Source organism: Triticum dicoccoides, chromosome 2B, assembly GCF_002162155.2.
Source record: "Triticum dicoccoides isolate Atlit2015 ecotype Zavitan chromosome 2B, WEW_v2.0, whole genome shotgun sequence".
In the NCBI taxonomy this organism is placed as follows: domain Eukaryota; kingdom Viridiplantae; phylum Streptophyta; class Magnoliopsida; order Poales; family Poaceae; genus Triticum; species Triticum dicoccoides.
The window spans coordinates 723,655,277-723,674,849 of record NC_041383.1 but is presented as its reverse complement, the minus strand read 5'-3'; positions in this window follow the sequence as shown (position 1 = coordinate 723,674,849).

Here is a 19,573-nt window from a genome sequence, read left to right as displayed (position 1 = left end):
TTATGTGCTCAGGTCGTGCACAAGCGGTACTACCACTTGGAGGAGCGGTACTACCGCTTAGCACGGTCAAAACAACCCAATCGAGAGAGAAAACACGAGATTTTGGTCCGGGGCGGTACTACCGCTTAGGAGCCACGGTAGTACCGCTATGGAGCGGTAGTACCGCTCTGGAGCGGTAGTAAAAAAATTACATCCGCTCTATTCGCGGTAGTACCGCTGCAGCCTTTACCAAAACAGCCACAACATTTACAAACGGACTCCGAATTCAACGAAACCAAGTTTGTTGGAAAGCTAACGACATGGGCTAACACAATATTGATAGAAATATCAAGAATAAGAAAATGAGAAAAGTCCCATAAGAAAATGGTGAGAACCCTTCATTGGATAAGACCGGTAAAACCTCCAACACCGAAAGCATCATAGAAGACGCATGCGAACTCCGTTTTCGATGAACTCAAGCTTGTCATCAAGATGGCCATAAGCTCTAAGACTCACAAAGATAACCAAACAAGAACCAAGAAACATGATGCAAGGATGCAATGGTTTGAGCTCTCTACTAACGATACAATCAAGCTACCAACTTGAGAGCCCCCCTTGATAGTACGGCAAACGATCCTATAACTCGGTCTCCCAACTACCACCACAAGACCGGTAAAATAGAAAACCTATCAAGGAAAAACCTTTGCCTTGCACATGGTCCACTTGAGGTAGATGAAGACGATCTTGACTCCCTCAAGTTGGACCACCTTTCTTGATTGCGTTGGCTCAATGAAGACTAGATGATTGCTCCCCCATAGTTCACTATGGGTGAGCCACTCTTCGGCACATCTTCACAAGTCCATTGACACCACAATGGATGGCAAGATTCAAGCACTTGATCTCTTCGTGATGCTCCACTTGAACTTGCACACGGCAATCTTGATGACGATCACCACTTGATGTCATCCTTTCCATGGGTTGTATGATATCTTCCTCTTGACGCAAGCCCATGGGTACGTACCTAACCCCGCATACAACTCTCACATAGACCATGGGTTAGTACATAAAGTGTAATGGACAATGCTTACCATACCATGGGATCACTTGATCCCTCTCGGTACATCTTCTACGCTTTGTGAGTTGATCAACTTGATTCATTCTTGACTTAGTCTTGATCAACCTTGAATCTTTGCAACTCTCTTCATTTGGATGATGTCTTGAAGGTAAACATGAATGATCACACAACCTTCTTCTTCGAGACATGCTTGCAATAAGTGAAGGAAATATGCCCTAGAGGCAATAATAAAGTTATTATTTATTTCCTTATATCATGATAAATGTTTATTATTCATGCTAGAATTGTATTAACCGGAAACATAATACATGTGTGAATACATAGACAAACATAGTGTCACTAGTATGCCTCTACTTGACTAGCTCGTTGAATCAAAGATGGTTAAGTTTCCTAGCCATGGACAAAAGAGTTGTCATTTGATTAACGGGATCACATCATTAGGAGAATGATGTGATTGACATGACCCATTCTATTAGCCTAGCACTTGATCGTTTAGTATGTTGCTATTGATTTCTTCATGACTTATACATGTTCCTGTAACTATGAGATTATGCAACTCCCATTTACTGGAGGAACACTTTGGGTGCTACCAAACGTCACAACGTAACTGGGTGATTATAAAGGAGTACTACAGGTGTCTCCAAAGGTACATGTTGGGTTGGCGTATTTCAGGATTAGGTTTTGTCACTCCGATTGTCGGAGAGGTATCTCTGGGCCCTCTCGGTAATGCACATCATTATAAGCCTTGCAAGCAATGTGACCAAATGAGTTGGTTACGGGATGATGCATTACGGAACGAGTAAAGAGACTTGCCGGTAACGAGATTGAACTAGGTATTGGATACCGCGATCAAATCTCGGGCAAGTAACATACCGATGACAAAGGGAACAACGTATGTTGTTATGCGGTTTGACCGATAAAGATCTTCGTAGAATATGTAGGAACCAATATGGGCATCAAGGTTCCGCTATTGTTTATTGACCGAGAATAATTCTAGGTCATGTCTACATAGTTCTCGAACCCGTAGGGTCCGCACGCTTAAGGTTTCGATGACAGTTTTATTATGAGTTTATGAGTTTTGATGTACCTAAGGAGTTCGGAGTCCCGAATGAGATGGGGACATGACGAGGAGTCTCGAAATGGTCGAGACGTAAAGATCGATATATTGGATGACTATATTCGGAGTTCGGAAAGGTTCCGAGTCATTCGGGTATTTTTCGGAGTACCGGAGAGTTACGGGAATTCGCCGGGGAGTATATGGGCCTTATTGGGCCATACGGGAATAGAGGAGAGAGGCCGAAAGGAAGGAGGGGCGCAGCCCCCCTCTGGTCTGAATTGGACAAGGGGTGCAGCCCCCTTTTCCTTCCTCCTCTCCCCCTCTTTCCTTCTCTCCTACTCCAACAAGGAAGGGGGGGAGTCCTACTCCCGGTGGGAGGAGGACTCCTCCTGGCGCGCCCCTCCTGGCCGGCCGAACCCCTCCCCCTGGCTCCTTTATATACGGGGGCAGGGGGGTGAAGGAAATATGCCCTAGAGGCAATAATAAAGTTATTATTTATTTCCTTATATCATGATAAATGTTTATTATTCATGCTAGAATTGTATTAACCGGAAACATAATACATGTGTGAATACATAGACAAACAGAGTGTCACTAGTATGCCTCTACTTGACTAGCTCGTTAATCAAAGATGGTTATGTTTCCTAACCATAGACAAAAGAGTTGTTATTTGAGTAACGAGGTCACATCATTAGTTGAATGATCTGATTGACATGACCCATTCCATTAGCTTAGCACCTGATCGTTTAGTATGTTGCTATTGCTTTCTTCATGACTTATACATGTTCCTATGACTATGAGATTATGCAACTCCCGTTTGCCGGAGGAACACTTTGGGTGCTACCAAACGTCACAACGTAACTGGGTGATTATAAAGGAGCATTACAGGTGTCTCCAAAAGTAGATGTTGGGTTGGCGTATTTCGAGATTAGGATTTGTCACTCCGATTGTCGGAGAGGTATCTCTGGGCCCTCTCGGTAATGCACATCACATAAGCCTTGCAAGCACTGCAACTAATATTTTAGTTGTGAGATGATGTATTACGGAACGAGTAAAGAGACTTGCCAGTAACGAGATTGAACTAGGTATTGGATACCGACGATCGAATCTCGGGCAAGTAACATACCGATGACAAAGGGAACAGCGTATGTTGTTATGCGGTCTGACCGATAAAGATCTTCGTAGAATATGTAGGAGCCAATATGGGCATCCAGGTCCCGCTATTGGTTATTGACCGGAGACGTGTCTCGGTCATGTCTACATTGTTCTCGAACCCGTAGGGTCCGCACGCTTAAGGTTACGATGACAGTTATATTATGAGTTTACATGTTTTGATGTACCGAAGGAGTTCGGAGTCCCGGATGAGATTGGGGACATGACGAGGAGTCTCGAAATGGTCGAGACATAAAGATTCATATATTGGATGATATGGTTAGGCCAAGGGGTCAAGCCCATGAGGCTTTAGATCGGTGCAAAAGGAGTTTTGCGGAGTCCAGGGGGCCAAACGCCGGAGACCCTGGCGTCTGGCCCTGGGCCAGACGCCGAGGCCCATGGCGTCTGGGCCAGACGCCAAGGATTGTGGCGTTTGGTCCTGGAGTCCGAGTGGGACTCTTGCCTTTCGGGAAAAACCGACTTTGAGGAGGCTTTTGCTCCAAGTTTCGACCCCGGGGCTCAACATATAAATAGAGGGGCAGGGCTAGCACCAAAGACAGAACAATTGATCCCTTGGACTCTCCCTTGACTCTCGACTGGATCGGAGTTCGAGGGACGTCATCGAGCTGAACGTGTGCTAGAACTCGGAGGTGCCGTAGTTTCGGTGCTTGATCGGTCGGGCCGTGAAGACGTACGACTACATCAACCGCATTGTGCTAACGCTTCCGCTTACGGTCTACAAGGGTATGTAGACAACACTCTCCCCTCTCGTTGCTATACATCACCATGATCTTGCGTGTGCGTAGGAATTTTTTTGAAATTACTACGAAACCCAACAGGGGGCACCTCTAGACAACAACACAAGTTGATCTACGGATCGTTCCTTAGCCGTGTGCGGTGCCCCCCTCCACCATATTCCACCTCGGTCATATCGTCGCGGAGTTTAGGCGAAGCCCTGCGCCGGTAGAACATCATCATCGTCACCACGCTGTCGTGCTGACGGAACTCATCTCCGGAGCTTTGCTGGATCGGAGCACGGAGATCGTCATCGAGCTGAACGTGTGCTGAACTCGGAGGCCCCGTACGTTCGGTGCTTGGATCGGTCGGATCGTGAAGACGTACGACTACATCAACCGCATTGTGCTAACGCTTCCGCTTACGGTCTACGAGGGTACGTGGACGAACACTCTCCCCTCTCGTTCCTATGCCATCACCATGATCTTGCGTGTGCGTAGGAATTTTTTTGAAATTACTACGTTCCCCAACAGTGGCATCCGAGCCTTCGTTGATGTTATATGCATGAGTAGAACACAAGTGAGTTGTGGGCGATACAAGTCATACTGCTTACCAGCATGTCATACTTTGGTTCGGCGGTATTGTGAGATGAAGCGGCCCGGACCGACATTACGCGTACGCTTACGCGAGACTGGTTTCACCGTTACGAGCACTCGTGCTTAAAGGTGGCTGGCGGGTGTCTGTCTCTCTCACTTTAGCTGAATCGAGTGTGGCTACGCCCGGTCCTTGCGAAGGTTAAAACAGCACCAACTTGACGAACTATCGTTGTGGTTTTGATGCATAGGTTAAACGGTTCTTGCTAAGCCCGTAGCAGCCACGTAAAACTTGCAACAACAAAGTAGGGGACGTCTAACTTGTTTTTGCAGGGCATGTTGTGATGTGATATGGTCAAGACGTGATGCTATATTTTATTGTATGAGATGATCATGTTTTGTAACCGAAGTTATCGGCAACTGGCAGGAGACATATGGTTGTCGCTTTATTGTATGAAATGCAAACGCCCTGTAATTGCTTTACTTTATCACTAAGCGGTAGCGATAGTCGTAGAAGCAATAGATGGCGTAACGACAATGATGCTACGATGGAGATCAAGGTGTCGCGCCGGTGACGATGGTGATCATGATGGTGCTTCGAAGATGGAGATCACAAGCACAAGATGATGATGGCCATATCATATCACTTATATTGATTGCATGTGATGTTTATCCTTTATGCATCTTATCTTGCTTTGATTGATGGTAGCATTTTAAGATGATCTCTCACTAATAATCAAGAAGTGTTCTCCCTGAGTATGCACCGTTGCGAAAGTTCTTCATGCTGAGACACCACGTGATGATTGGGTGTGATAGGCTCTACGTTCAAATACAACGGGTGCAAAACAGTTGCACACGCGGAATACTCAGGTCATACTTGACGAGCCTAGCATATACAGATATGGCCTTGGAACACGGAGACCGAAAGGTCGAGCGTGAATCATATAGTAGATATGATCAACATAGTGATGTTCACCATTGAAAACTACTCCATCTCACGTGATGATCGGACATGGTTTAGTTGATTTGGATCACGTGATCACTTAGATGACTAGAGAGATGTCTGTCTAAGTGGGAGTTCTTAAGTAATATGATTAATTGAACTTAAATTTATCATGAACTTAGTCCTGGTAGTATTTTGCAAATTATGTTGTAGATCAATAGCTTGCATTGTTGCTTTCATATGTTTATTTTGATATGTTCCTAGAGAAAATTGTGTTGAAAAATGTTAGTAGCAATGATGCGGATTGGATCCGTGATCGGAGGTTTATCCTCATTGCTGCACAGAAGAATTATGTCCTTGATGCACCGCTAGGTGACAAACCTATTGCAGGAGCAGATGCAGATGTTATTAACATTTGGCTAGCTCAATATGATGACTACTTGATAGTTTAGTGCACCATGCTTAACGGCTTAGAATCGGGACTTCAAAGACGTTTTGAACGTCATGGATCATATGAGATGTTCCAGGAATTGAAGTTAATATTTCAAGCAAATACCCGAGTTGAGAGATATGAAGTCTCCAACAAGTTCTATAGCTAAAAGATGGAGGAGAATCACTCAACTAGTGAGCATGTGCTCAGATTGTCTGGGTACTACAATCGCTTGAATCAAGTGGGAGTTAATCTTCCAGATAAGATAGTGATTGACAGAATTCTCTAGTCACCATCACCAAGTTAGTAGAACTTCGTGATGAACTATAATATGCAAGGGATAACGGAAACGATTCCCAAGCTCTTCGTGATGCTAAAATCGACGAAGGTAGAAATCAAGAAAGAACATCAAGTGTTGATGGTTAACAAGACCACTAGTTTCAAGAAAAGGGCAAAGGGATAGAAGGGAACTTCAAGAAGAACGGAAAGCAAGTTGCTGCTCAAGTGAAGAAGCCCAAGTCTGGACCTAAGCCTGAGACTAAGTGCTTCTACTGCAAAGGGACTGGTCACTGGAAGCAGAACTACCCCAAGTATTTGGTGGATAAGAAGGATGGCAAAGTGAACAAGGGTATATTTGATATACATGTTATTGATGTGTGCCTTACTAGTGTTTATAGTAGCCCCTGAGTATTTGATACTTGTTCAGTTGCTAAGATTAGTAACTTGAAACAGGAGTTACAGAATAAACAAAGACTAGTTGAAGGGGAAGTGACGATGAGTGTTGGAAGTAGTTCCAAGATTGATATGATCGTCATCACACACTCCCTATACTTTCGGGATTAGTGTCAAACCTAAATAAATGTTATTTGGCGTTTGCGTTGAGCATGAATATGATTAGATCATGTTTATTGCAATACGGTTATTCATTTAAAGTTAAAGAATAATTGTTATTCTGTTTACATGAATAAGACGTTCGATGGTTATACACCCAATGAAAATAGTTTGTTGGATCTCGATCATAGTGATACACATATTCATAATATTGATGCCAAAAGATGCAAAGTTAATAATGATAGTGCAACTTATTTGTGGCACTGTCGTTTGGGTCATATCGGTGTAAAGCGCATGAAGAAACTCCATAAAGATGGATTTTCGGAATCACTTGGTTATGAATCATTTGATGCTTGCAAACTATGCCTTTTGGGCAAGATGACTAAAACTCCGTTCTCAGCAAAAATGGAACAAGCTATTGACTTATTGGAAATAATACATACCGATGTATGTGATCCAATGAGTGTTGATGCTCGTGGCAAGTATCGTTATTTTCTGACCTTCACAAGATGATTTGAGCAGATATAGGTATATCTACTTGATGAAACATAAGTATGAAATAATTGAAAGGTTCAAAGAATTTCAGAGTGAAGTAGAAAAATCATCGTAACAAGAAAATAAAGTTTCTGCGATCTGATCGCAGAGACGAATATTTGAGTTACGAGTTTGGTCTTCAATTAAAACAATGTGGAATAGTTTCACAGCTCACGCCACCTGGAACACCACAACGTTATGGTGTGTCCGAACGTCGTAAACGTACTTTATTGGATATAGTGCGATCTATGACGTCTCTGACTAATTTACCATTATCATTTTGGGGTTATGCATTAGAGACAGCTGCATTCACGTTAAAAGGGCACCATCTAAATCCGTTGAGACGACACCGTATGAACTATGGTTTAGCAGTAAACCTAAGCTGTCATTTCTTAAAGTTTGGAGTTGCGATGCTTATACGAAAAAGGTTTTCAACATGATAAGCACGAACCCAAATCAGAGAAGTGCGTCTTCATAGAATACCCAAAGAAAACTGTTGAGTACACCTTCTATCACAGATCCAAAGGCAAAACATTCGTTGCTAAGAATGGATCCTTTCTAGAGAAGGAGTTTCTCTCGAAAGAAGTGAGTGGGAGGAAAGTAGAACTTGATGAGGTAATTGTACCTTCTCCCGAATTGGAAAATAGTTCATCACTGAAATCAGTTCCAGTGATTCCTACACCAATTAGTGAGGAAGCTAATGATGATGATCATGAAACTTCAGATCAAGTTACTACAGAACCTCATAGGCCTTCCAAAGTATAGTCCGCACCAGAGTGGTACGGTAATTCTGTTCTGGAAGTCATGTTACTAGACCATGATGAACCTACGAACTATGAGGAAGCGATGATGAGCCCAGATTCCGCGAAATGGCTTGAGGCCGTAAAATCTGAGATATGATCCATGTATGAGAACTAAGTATGGACTTTGATTGACTTGCTCGATGATCAGCAAGCCATGTTAAATAAATGGATCTTCAAGAGGAAGACGGACACTGATAGTAGTGTTACTATCTACTAAGCTCAACTTGTTGTGAAAGGTTTTCAACAAGTTCAAGGTGTTGAATACGATGAGATTTTCTCATTCGTATCGAAGCTTAAGTCTGTCTGAATCATGTTAGCAATTGCCAAATTTTATGAAATCTGGCAAATGGATGTCAAAACTGCATTCCTTAATGAAATTATTAAAGAAGAGTTGTATATGATGCAACCAGAAAGTTTTTGTCAATCCTAAAGATGCTAACAAAGTGTGCAAGCTCCAGCGATCCATCTATGGACTGGTGCAAGCATCTCGGAGTTGGAATATACGCTTTGATGAGTTGATCAAAGCATATGGTTTTATACAGACTTTTGAAGAAGCCTGTATTTACAAGAAAGTGAGTGGGAGCTCTGTAGCATTTCTAATATTATATGTGAATGACATATTGTTGATTGGAAATGATATCGAAATTCTGGATAGCATGAAAGGATACTTGAATAAGAGTTTTTCAAAGCAAGACCTCGGTGAAGCTGCTTACACATTGAGCATCAAGATCTATATAGATAGATCAAGACGCTTGATAGGATTTTTCAATGAGTACATACCTTGATAAATTTTTGAAATACTTCAAAATGGAACAGTCAAAGAAGGAGTTCTTGCCTGTGATGCAAAGGTGTGAAGTTGAGTAAGACTCAAGACCCGACCATGGCAGAAAATAGAAAGAGAATGAAAAGTCATTCCCTATGCCTCAGTCATAGGTTCTATAAAGTATGCTATGCTGTAACCAGACCTATTGTATACCTTGCTCTGAGTTTGACAAAGGAATACAATTTTGATCTAATAGTAGATCACTGGACAGCGGTCAAAAATATCCTTAGTGAGGACTAAGGAGATGTTTCTCGATTATGGAGGTGATAAAAGAGTTTGTTGTAAAAGTTACGTCAGTGCAAACTTTTACACTGATCCAGATGACTCTAAGTCTCAATCTGGATACATATTGAAAGTGGGAGCAATTAAGCTAGAGTAGCTCCATGCAGAGCATTGAAGACATAGAATATTTGCAAAATACATACGGCTCTGAATGTGACAGACCCGTTGATTAAGCTTCTCTCACAAGAAAAACATGATCATACCTTAGTACTATTTGGGTGTTAATCACATAGCAATGTGAACTAGATTATTGACTCTAGTAAACCCTTTGGGTGTTGATCACATGACGATGTGAACTATGGGTATTAATCACATACAGATGTGAATATTAGTGTTAAATCACATGGCGATGCGAACTAGATTATTGACTCTAGTGCAAGTGGGAGACTGAAGGAAATATGCCCTAGAGGCAATAATAAAGTTATTATTTATTTCCTTATATCATGATAAATGTTTATTATTCATGCTAGAATTGTATTAACCGGAAACATAATACATGTGTGAATACATAGACAAACATAGTGTCACTAGTATGCCTCTACTTGACTAGCTCGTTGAATCAAAGATGGTTAAGTTTCCTAGCCATGGACAAAAGAGTTGTCATTTGATTAACGGGATCACATCATTAGGAGAATGATGTGATTGACATGACCCATTCCGTTAGCCTAGCACTTGATCGTTTAGTATGTTGCTATTGCTTTCTTCATGACTTATACATGTTCCTGTAACTATGAGATTATGCAACTCCCGTTTACCGGAGGAACACTTTGGGTGCTACCAAATGTCACAACGTAACTGGGTGATTATAAAGGAGTACTACAGGTGTCTCCAAAGGTACATGTTGGGTTGGCGTATTTCGAGATTAGGTTTTGTCACTCCGATTGTCGGAGAGGTATCTCTGGGCCCTCTCGGTAATGCACATCATTATAAGCCTTGCAAGCAATGTGACCAAATGAGTTGGTTACGGGATGATGCATTACGGAACGAGTAAAGAGACTTGCCGGTAACGAGATTGAACTAGGTATTGGATACCGCGATCAAATCTCGGGCAAGTAACATACCGATGACAAAGGGAACAACGTATGTTGTTATGCGGTTTGACCGATAAAGATCTTCGTAGAATATGTAGGAACCAATATAGGCATCCAGGTTCCGCTATTGGTTATTGACCGAGAATAGTTCTAGGTCATGTCTACATAGTTCTCAAACCCGTAGGGTCCGCACGCTTAAGGTTTCGATGACAGTTTTATTATGAGTTTATGAGTTTTGATGTACCTAAGGAGTTCAGAGTCCCGGATGAGATCGGGGACATGACGAGGAGTCTCGAAATGGTCGAGACGTAAAGATCGATATATTGGACGACTATATTCGGAGTTCGGAAAGGTTCCGAGTCATTCGGGTATTTTTCGGAGTACCGGAGAGTTACGGGAATTCGCCGGGGAGTATATGGGCCTTATTGGGCCATACGGGAATAGAGGAGAGAGGCCGAAAGGAAGGAGGGGCGCAGCCCCCCTCTGGTCCGAATTGGACAAGGGGTGCAGCCCCCTTTTCCTTCCTCCTCTCCCCCTATTTCCTTCTCTCCTACTCCAACAAGGAAGGGGGGAGTCCTACTCCCGGTGGGAGGAGGACTCCTCCTGGCGCGCCCCTCCTGGCCGGCCGAACCCCTCCCCCTGGCTCCTTTATATACGGGGGCAGGGGGGCACCTCTAGATAACAACACAAGTTCATCTACGGATCATTCCTTAGCCGTGTGCGGTGCCCCCCTCCACCATATTCCACCTCACTCATATCGTCGCGGAGTTTAGGCGAAGCCCTGCGCCGGTAGAACATCATCATCGTCACCACGCCGTCGTGCTGACGGAACTCATCTCCGGAGCTTTGCTGGATCGGAGCACGGAGATCGTTATCGAGCTGAACGTGTGCTGAACTCGGAGGCCCCGTACGTTCGGTGCTTGGATCGGTCGGATCGTGAAGACGTACGACTACATCAACCACATTGTGCTAACGCTTCCGCTTACGGTCTACGAGGGTACGTGGACGAACACTCTCCCCTCTCGTTGCTATGCCATCACCATGATCTTGCGCGTGCATAGGAAATTTTTTGAAATTACTATGTTCCCCAACAATAAGCTCAACACTCGCATGACCAATCTTTGGATAATTCCTTAATAGCACCTTGGTCAACTCAAAAACTCCTTGAAACCAACACATGGACTTCAAGAAAAGCCTATGGACAAATCCTTCAAATACAACTCAAGACAACCATTAGTCCATAGAGATTGTCATCAATTACCAAAACCAAAAATGGGGACACCGCATGTTCTTTCAACAAGTGAATAAACACTCATCGTGAGAATAACACATCTAGCATGGGAAAATTTGGCTACCCTTTACCGCCTCGCGAGTAGTAGAGCACACAAAAGAGAAATTTATTTTGAACATTAGAGATGGCACATACAAATTAGCTTAGAACGGCATGGAAATACCGCATATAGGTAGGTATAGTGGACTCATAAGGCAAAACTGGTTTAAATGATTTTGGATGCACAAGTAGTGATCATACTTAGTGCAAAATGAAGGCTAGCAAAAAGATTGAGAAGCGACCAACTGGAAAGCGAAAAATCTCGTACCCAAGCATTAAGCATAAGTAACACCGAATAATGCACCATAAGTAGGATATAAATTTCATTGCATAATTATTGACTTTCGTGCTTGCATAGGGAATCACAAACCTTAACATATATTCTTACTAAAGCAATATTACTCATCAACATGACTCACATATCATATCATCATATCTCAAAACCATTAATAAGAATCAAGTTTATTTTGTCCAATGATCTTCATGAAAGTTTTTATTATATCCTCCTTGGATATCTATCACTTTGGAACTATTTTCATATGTTGCTTTTGATAAGCTCAAACAAATATAAGTGAAGATCACGAGCATACTTTTTTCTTTCTCTCAAAATAAGCTAAGTGAAGCAAAAGAGAATTTATAAAAAATTTATAACTCCCAAAAAAATGTAAGTGAAGCATGAGAGCATTTCTTCAAAATTAATAAAGCACACCATTCTCAAAAATATATAAGTGAAGTACTAGAGCAAGTCCATGGCTCTAAAAATTTAAGTGAAGCATAGGAGCAAGCATAGCATAATTTTTGGCTCTGTAAAAAGGGTGTATCCAGTAAGGATTCAACACTTAAAACACAAAGCAAAACAAGCAAAGACTCATATCATACAAGACGCTCCAAGCAAAACTCATATCATGTGACGAATAAAATTATATTTTCAAGTAAAATACCGATGGTTGTTAGAAGAAAGCGGGGATGCCACTCAGGGGCATCCCCAAGCTTAATTGCTTGCTAATTCTTTGAATATTATCTTGGGGTGCCTCGGGCATCCCCAAGCTTAGACTTTTGCTTATCCTTATTCCTTCATCCATCATAAGATAACCCAAAACTTGAAAACTTCAATCACACAAAACTCAAACAAAATATTCGTGAGATCTGTTAGTACAGGAAACCAAACCACTACTATAAGTATTGTAGACAACCTATTCTTATTTTATTTTTGCATTATGTCTACTGTATTCCAACTTTTCTATGACAAAAATGTTGGAAATATGCCCTAGAGGCAATAATAAATGGATTATTATTATATTTCCTTATTCATGATAATTGTCTTTATTCATGCTATAATTGTATTATCCGGAAATTGTAATACACGTGTGAATACATAGACCATAATATGTCCCTAGTAAGCCTCTAGTTGACTAGCTCGTTGATCAACAAATAGTCATGGTTTCCTGACTATGGACATTAGATGTCGTTGATAACGGGATCACATCATTAGGAGAATGATGTGATGGACAAGACCCAATCCTAAGCATAGCACAAGATCGTGTAGTTCGTTTTGCTAGAGCTTTTACAATGTCAAGTATCTTTTCCTTAGACCATGAGATCGTGTAACTCCCGGATACTGTAGGAGTGCTTTGGGTGTATCAAACGTCGCAATGTAACTAGGTGACTATAAAGGTACACTACAGGTATCTCCGAAAGTGCCTGTTGGGTTGACACGGATCGAGAGTGGGATTTGTCACTCCGTATGACGGAGAGGTATCTCTGGGCCCACTCGGTAATGCATCATCATAATGAGCTCAAAGTGACCAAGTGTTTGGTCACGGGATCATGCATTATGGTACGAGTAAAGTGACTTGCCGGTAATGAGACTGAACGAGGTATTGGGATACTGACGATCGAGTCTCGGGCAAGTAACACACCGTTTGACAAAGGGAATTGTATATGGGGTTGATTGCATCCTCGACATCGTGGTTCATCCGATGAGATCATCGAGGAGCATGTGGGAGCCAACATGGGTATCCAGATCCCGCTGTTGGTTATTGACCGGAGAGCCGTCTCGGTCATGTCTGCGTGTCTCCCGAACCCGTAGGGTCTACACACTTAAGGTTCGGTGACGCTAGGGTTGTATGAATATAAGTATGCAGCAAACCGAAAGTTGTTCAGAGTCCAGGATGAGATCCGGGACGTCACGAGGAGTTACAGAATGGTCCGGAGGTAAAGAATTATATATAGGAAGTGCTGTTTCGGCCATCGGGAAAGTTTCGGGGTCACCCGGTATTGTACCGGGACCACCGGAAGGGTCCCGGGGGTCCACCGGGTGGGGCCACCTATCCCGGTGGGCCCCGTGGGCTGAAGTGGGAGGGGAACCAGCCCCTAGTGGGCTGGTGCGCCCCCCCCCTTGGGCCCCCCCTGCGCCTAGGGTTGGAAACCCTAGGGTGGGGGGCGCACCACTTGCCTTGGGGGGCACTCCACCCCCCTGGCCGCCGCCCCCTTGGGAGATTCCCATCTCCATGGCCGGCACCCCCCTGGGGGCCTATATAAAGGAGGGGGAAGGGAGGGCAGCCGCACCCTGAGTCTTGGCGCCTCCCTCCCCCTGCTACACCTCTTCCTCCTCCCGTAGTTGCTAGGCGAAGCCCTGCCGGAGTCCTGCTGCATCCACCACCACGCCGTCGTGCTGCTGGATCTTCATCAACCTCTCCTTCCCCCTTGATGGATCAAGAAGGAGGAGACGTCATCCGCTCCGTATGTGTGTTGAACGCGGAGGTGCTTTCTGTTCGGCACTTGGTCATCGGTGATTTGGATCACGGCGAGTATGACTCCATCATCCCCGTTCTCTTGAACGCTTTCGCGTGCGATCTACAAAGGTATGTAGATGCACTCCTATCACTCGTTGCTTAGATGAACTCATAGATGGATCTTGGTGAAACCGTAGGAAAAAATTTATTTTCTGCAACGTTCTTAAACAGTGGCATCATGAGCCAGGTCTATGCGTAGTTCTCTATTGCACGAGTAGAACACAAAACTATTGTGGGCGTATATCTTGTCAACTTTCTTGCCGCTACTAGTATTATTTTGCTTCAGCGGTATTGTGGGATGAAGCAGCCCGGACCGACCTTACACGTACGCTTACATGAGACAGGTTCCACCGACTGACATGCACTAGTTGCATAAGGTGGCTAGCGGGTGTCTGTCTCTCCCACTTTAGTTGGAGCGGATTCGATGAAAAGGGTCCTTATGAAGGGTGAATATAAGTTAACAAAATCACGTCGTGGTTATTCGTAGGTAATAAAACGTTCTTGCTAGAACCCAATTGCAGCCACGTAAAAGATGCAACAACAATTAGAGGACGTCTAACTTGTTTTTGCAGCAATTGTCTTGTGATATGATATGGCCAAAAGTTGTGATGAATGATGAATGATATATTGTGATGTATGAGATCATGTTCTTGTAATAGGTATCACAACTTGCATGTCAATGAGTATGACAACCGGCAGGAGCCATAGGACTTGTCTTTATTTTTTGTATGACCTGCGTGTCATTGAAGAACGCCATGTAAATTACTTTACTTTATTGCTAAACGTGTTAGCCATAGAAGTAGAAGTAGTCGTTGGCGTGACAACTTCATGAAGACACAATGATGGAGATCATGATGATGGAGATCATGGTGTCATGCCGGTGACGAAGATGATCATGGAGCCCCGAAGATGGAGATCAAAGGAGCTATATGATATTGGCCATATCATGTCACTATTATATAATTGCATGTGATGTTTATTATGTTTATGCATCTTGTTTACTTAGAACGACGGTAGTAAATAAGATGATCCCTTATAATAATTTCAAGAAAGTGTTCCCCCTAACTGTGCGCCGTTGCTAAAGTTCGTCGTTTCATAGTACCACGTGATGATCGGGTGTGATAGATTCTTACGTTCACATACAACGGGTGTAAGACAGTTTTAGACATGCAAAAACACTTAGGGTTAACTTGACGAGCCTAGCATGTACAGACATGGCCTTCGAACACAGAGACCGAAAGGTCGAACATGAGTCGTATGGAAGATACGATCAACATGGAGATGTTCACCGATGATGACTAGTCCGTCTCATGTGATGATCGGACACGGCCTAGTCGACTCGGATCGTGTAACACTTAGATGACTCGAGGGATGTCTAATCTGAGTGGGAGTTCATTAAATAATTTGATTAGATGAACTTAATTATCATGAACTTAGTCTAAAACCTTTGCAAATATGTCTTGTAGATTAAATGGCCAACGCTCATGTCAACATGAACTTCAACGCGTTCCTAGAGAAAACCAAGCTGAAAGATGATGGCAGCAACTATACGGACTGGGTCCGGAACCTGAGGATCATCCTCATAGCTACCAAGAAAGCATATGTCCTAGAAGAACCACTAGGTGAAGCTCCCATCCCAGAGAACCAAGACGTTATGAACTCTTGGCAGTCACGTGCTGATGATTACTCCCTCGTTCAGTGCGGCATGCTTTACAGCTTAGAACCGGGGCTCCAAAAGCATTTTGAGAGACACGGAGCATATGAGATGTTCGAGGAGCTGAAAATGGTTTTCCAAGCTCATGCCCGGGTCGAGAGATATGAAGTCTCCGACAAGTTCTATAGTTGTAAGATGGAGGAAAACAGTTCTGTCAGTGAGCATATACTCAAAATGTCTGGGTTGCACAACCGCCTGTCCCAGCTGGACATTAACCTCCCGGACGAGGCGGTCATTGACAGAATCCTTCAGTCGCTCCCACCGAGCTACAAGAGCTTTGTGTTGAACTACAATATGCAGGGGATGGTGAAAACTATTCCTGAAGTATTTTCAATGTTGAAGTCAGCAGAGGTAGAAATCAAGAAAGAACATCAACTGTTGATGGTTAATAAAACCACCAAGTTCAAGAAGGGCAAGGGCAAGAAGAACTTCAAGAAGGACAACAAGGATGTTGCCGCGCCCGGTAAGCCAGTTACCAGGAAGAAGTCAAAGAATGGACCCAAGCCTGAGACTGAGTGCTTTTATTGCAAAGGGAAATGTCACTGGAAGCGGAACTGCCCCAAATACTTAGCGGACAAGAAGGCCGGCAACACTAAAGGTATATTTGATATACATGTAATTGACGTGTAACTTACCAGTACTCGTAGTAACTCCTGGGTATTTGATACCGGTGCCATTTCTCATATTTGTAACTCACAGCAGGAGCTGTGGAATAAGCGGAGACTGGCGAAGGACGAGGTGACAATGCGCGTCGGGAATGGTTCCAAGGTCGATGTGATCGCCGTCGGCATGCTACCTCTACATTTACCTACGAGATTAGTTTTAAACCTCAATAATTGTAATTTAGTGCCAAGTTTGAGCATGAACGTTGTATCTGGATCTCGTTTAGTACGAGATGGCTACTCATTTAAATTCGAGAATAATGGTTGTTCTATTTATATGAGAGATATGTTTTATGGTCATGCCCCGATGGTCAGTGGTTTATTCTTAATGAATCTCGAACGTAATGTTACACATATTCATAGTGTGAATACTAAAAGATGTAAAGGTGATAACGATAGTCCCACGTACTTGTGGCACTGCCGCCTTGGTCACATTGGTGTCAAGCGCCTGAAGAAGCTCCATGCTGATGGACTTTTAGAGTCTCTCGATTACGAATCATTTGACACGTGCGAACCATGCCTCATGGGCAAAATGACCAAGACTCCGTTCTCCGGAACAATGGAGCGAGCAACCAACTTATTGGAAATCATACATACCGATGTGTGCGGTCCAATGAGCGTTGAGGCTCGCGGAGGATATCCTTATGTTCTCACTCTCACTGATGACTTGAGTAGATATGGGTATGTCTACTTGATGAAACACAAGTCTGAGACCTTTGAAAAGTTCAAGGAATTTTAGAATGAGGTAGAGAATCAACGTGACCGAAAGATAAAGTTCCTACGATCAAATCGTGGAGGAGAATATTTAAGTCACAAATTTAGTACACACTGAAGGAAATGTGGAATCGTTTCACAACTCACGCCGCCTGGAACACCTCAGCGTAACGGTGTGTCCGAACGTCGTAATCGCACTCTATTGGATATGGTGTGATCTATGATGTCTCTTACCGATTTACTGCTATCATTTTGGGGATACGCTCTAGAGACAGCTACATTCACTTTAAATAGGGCTCCGTCTAAATCCGTTGAGACGACACCGTATGAATTATGGTTTGGAAAGAAACCTAAGCTGTCGTTTCTGAAAGTTTGGGGATGCGATGCTTATGTCAAGAAACTTCAACCTGAAAAGCTCGAACCCAAGTCGCAAAAATGCGTCTTCATAGGATACCCTAAGGAAACCATTGGGTATACCTTCTACTTAAGATCCAAGGGCAAGATCTTTGTTGCCAAGAACGGATCCTTTCTGGAAAAAGAGTTTCTCTCGAAAAAGGTAAGTGGGAGGAAAGTAGAACTCGATGAAGTACTACCTCTTGAACCGGAAAGTAGTGCAGCTCAGGAAAATGTTCCTGTGGTGCCTACACCAACTAGAGAGGAAATTAATGATGATGATCAAGGTACTTTGGATCAAGTTGCTACTGAACCTCGTAGGTCCACAAGGACACGTTCCACACCAGAGTGGTATGGCAACCCTGTCCTGGAAATCATGTTGTTAGACAACGGTGAACCTTCGAACTATGAAGAAGCGATGGCGGGCCCAGATTCCAACAAATGGCTTGAAGCCATGCAACCCGAGATAGAATCCATGTATGAAAACAAAGTATGGACTTCGACAGACTTGCCCAATGATCGCGAGCGATAGAAAACAAATGTATCTTTAAGAAGAAGACAGATGCGGATGGTAATATTACCATCTATAAAGCTTGACTAGTCGCTAAGGGTTATCGACAAGTTCAAGGGGTTGACTACAATGAGACTTTCTCTCCCTTAGCAAAGCTGAAGTCCGTCCGAATCATGTTAGCAATTGCCGCATACTATGATTATGAGATATGGCAGATGGACGTCAAAACGGCATTCCTTAACGGGCATCTTAAGGAAGAACTGTATATGATGCAGCCGAAGGGTTTTGTCGATCCTAAGAATGCTAACAAAGTATGCAAGCTCCAGCGATCCATTTATGGGCTGGTGCAAGCATCTCGGAGTTGGAATATTCGCTATGATGAGATGATCAAAGCGTTTGGGTTTATGCAGACTTATGGAGAAGCCTGCGTTTACAAGAAGGTGAGTGGGAGCTCTGTAGCATTTCTCATATTTATGTAGATGACATACTTTTGATGGGAAATGATATAGAACTTTTGCACAGCATTAAGGCCTACTTGAACAAGTGTTTTTCAATGAAGGACCTTGGAGAAGCTGCTTACATATTAGGCATCATGATCTATAGGGATAGATCGAGATGCCTCATAGGTCTTTCACAAAGCACATACCTTGATAATATTTTGAAGAAGTTCAAAATGGATCAGTCCAAGAAAGGGTTCTTGCCTGTATTGCAAGGTGTGAGATTGAGCTCGGCTCAATGCTCGACCACGGCAAAAGATAAAGAAGAGATGAGTGTCATCCCCTATGCTTCAGCCATAGGATCTATTATGTATGACATGTTGTGTACCAGACCTGATGTAAACCTTGCTGTAAGTTTGGTAGGAAGGTACCAAAGTAATACCGGCAAGGAACACTGGAAAGCGGTCAAGAATATCCTGAAGTACCTGAAAAGGACAAAGGACATGTTTCTCGTTTATGGAGGTGACGAAGAGCTCGTCGTAAAAGATTACATCGATGCTAACTTCAACACAGATCTGGATGACTCTAAGTCACAAACCGGATGCGTGTATATGTTGAATGGTGGAGCAGTAAGCTAGTGCAGCTGCAAGCAGAGCGTCGTGGCGGGACTACATGTGAAGCGGAGTACATGGCAGCCTCGGAGGCAGCACTTGAAGCAATTTGGGTGAAGGAGTTCATCACCGACCTAG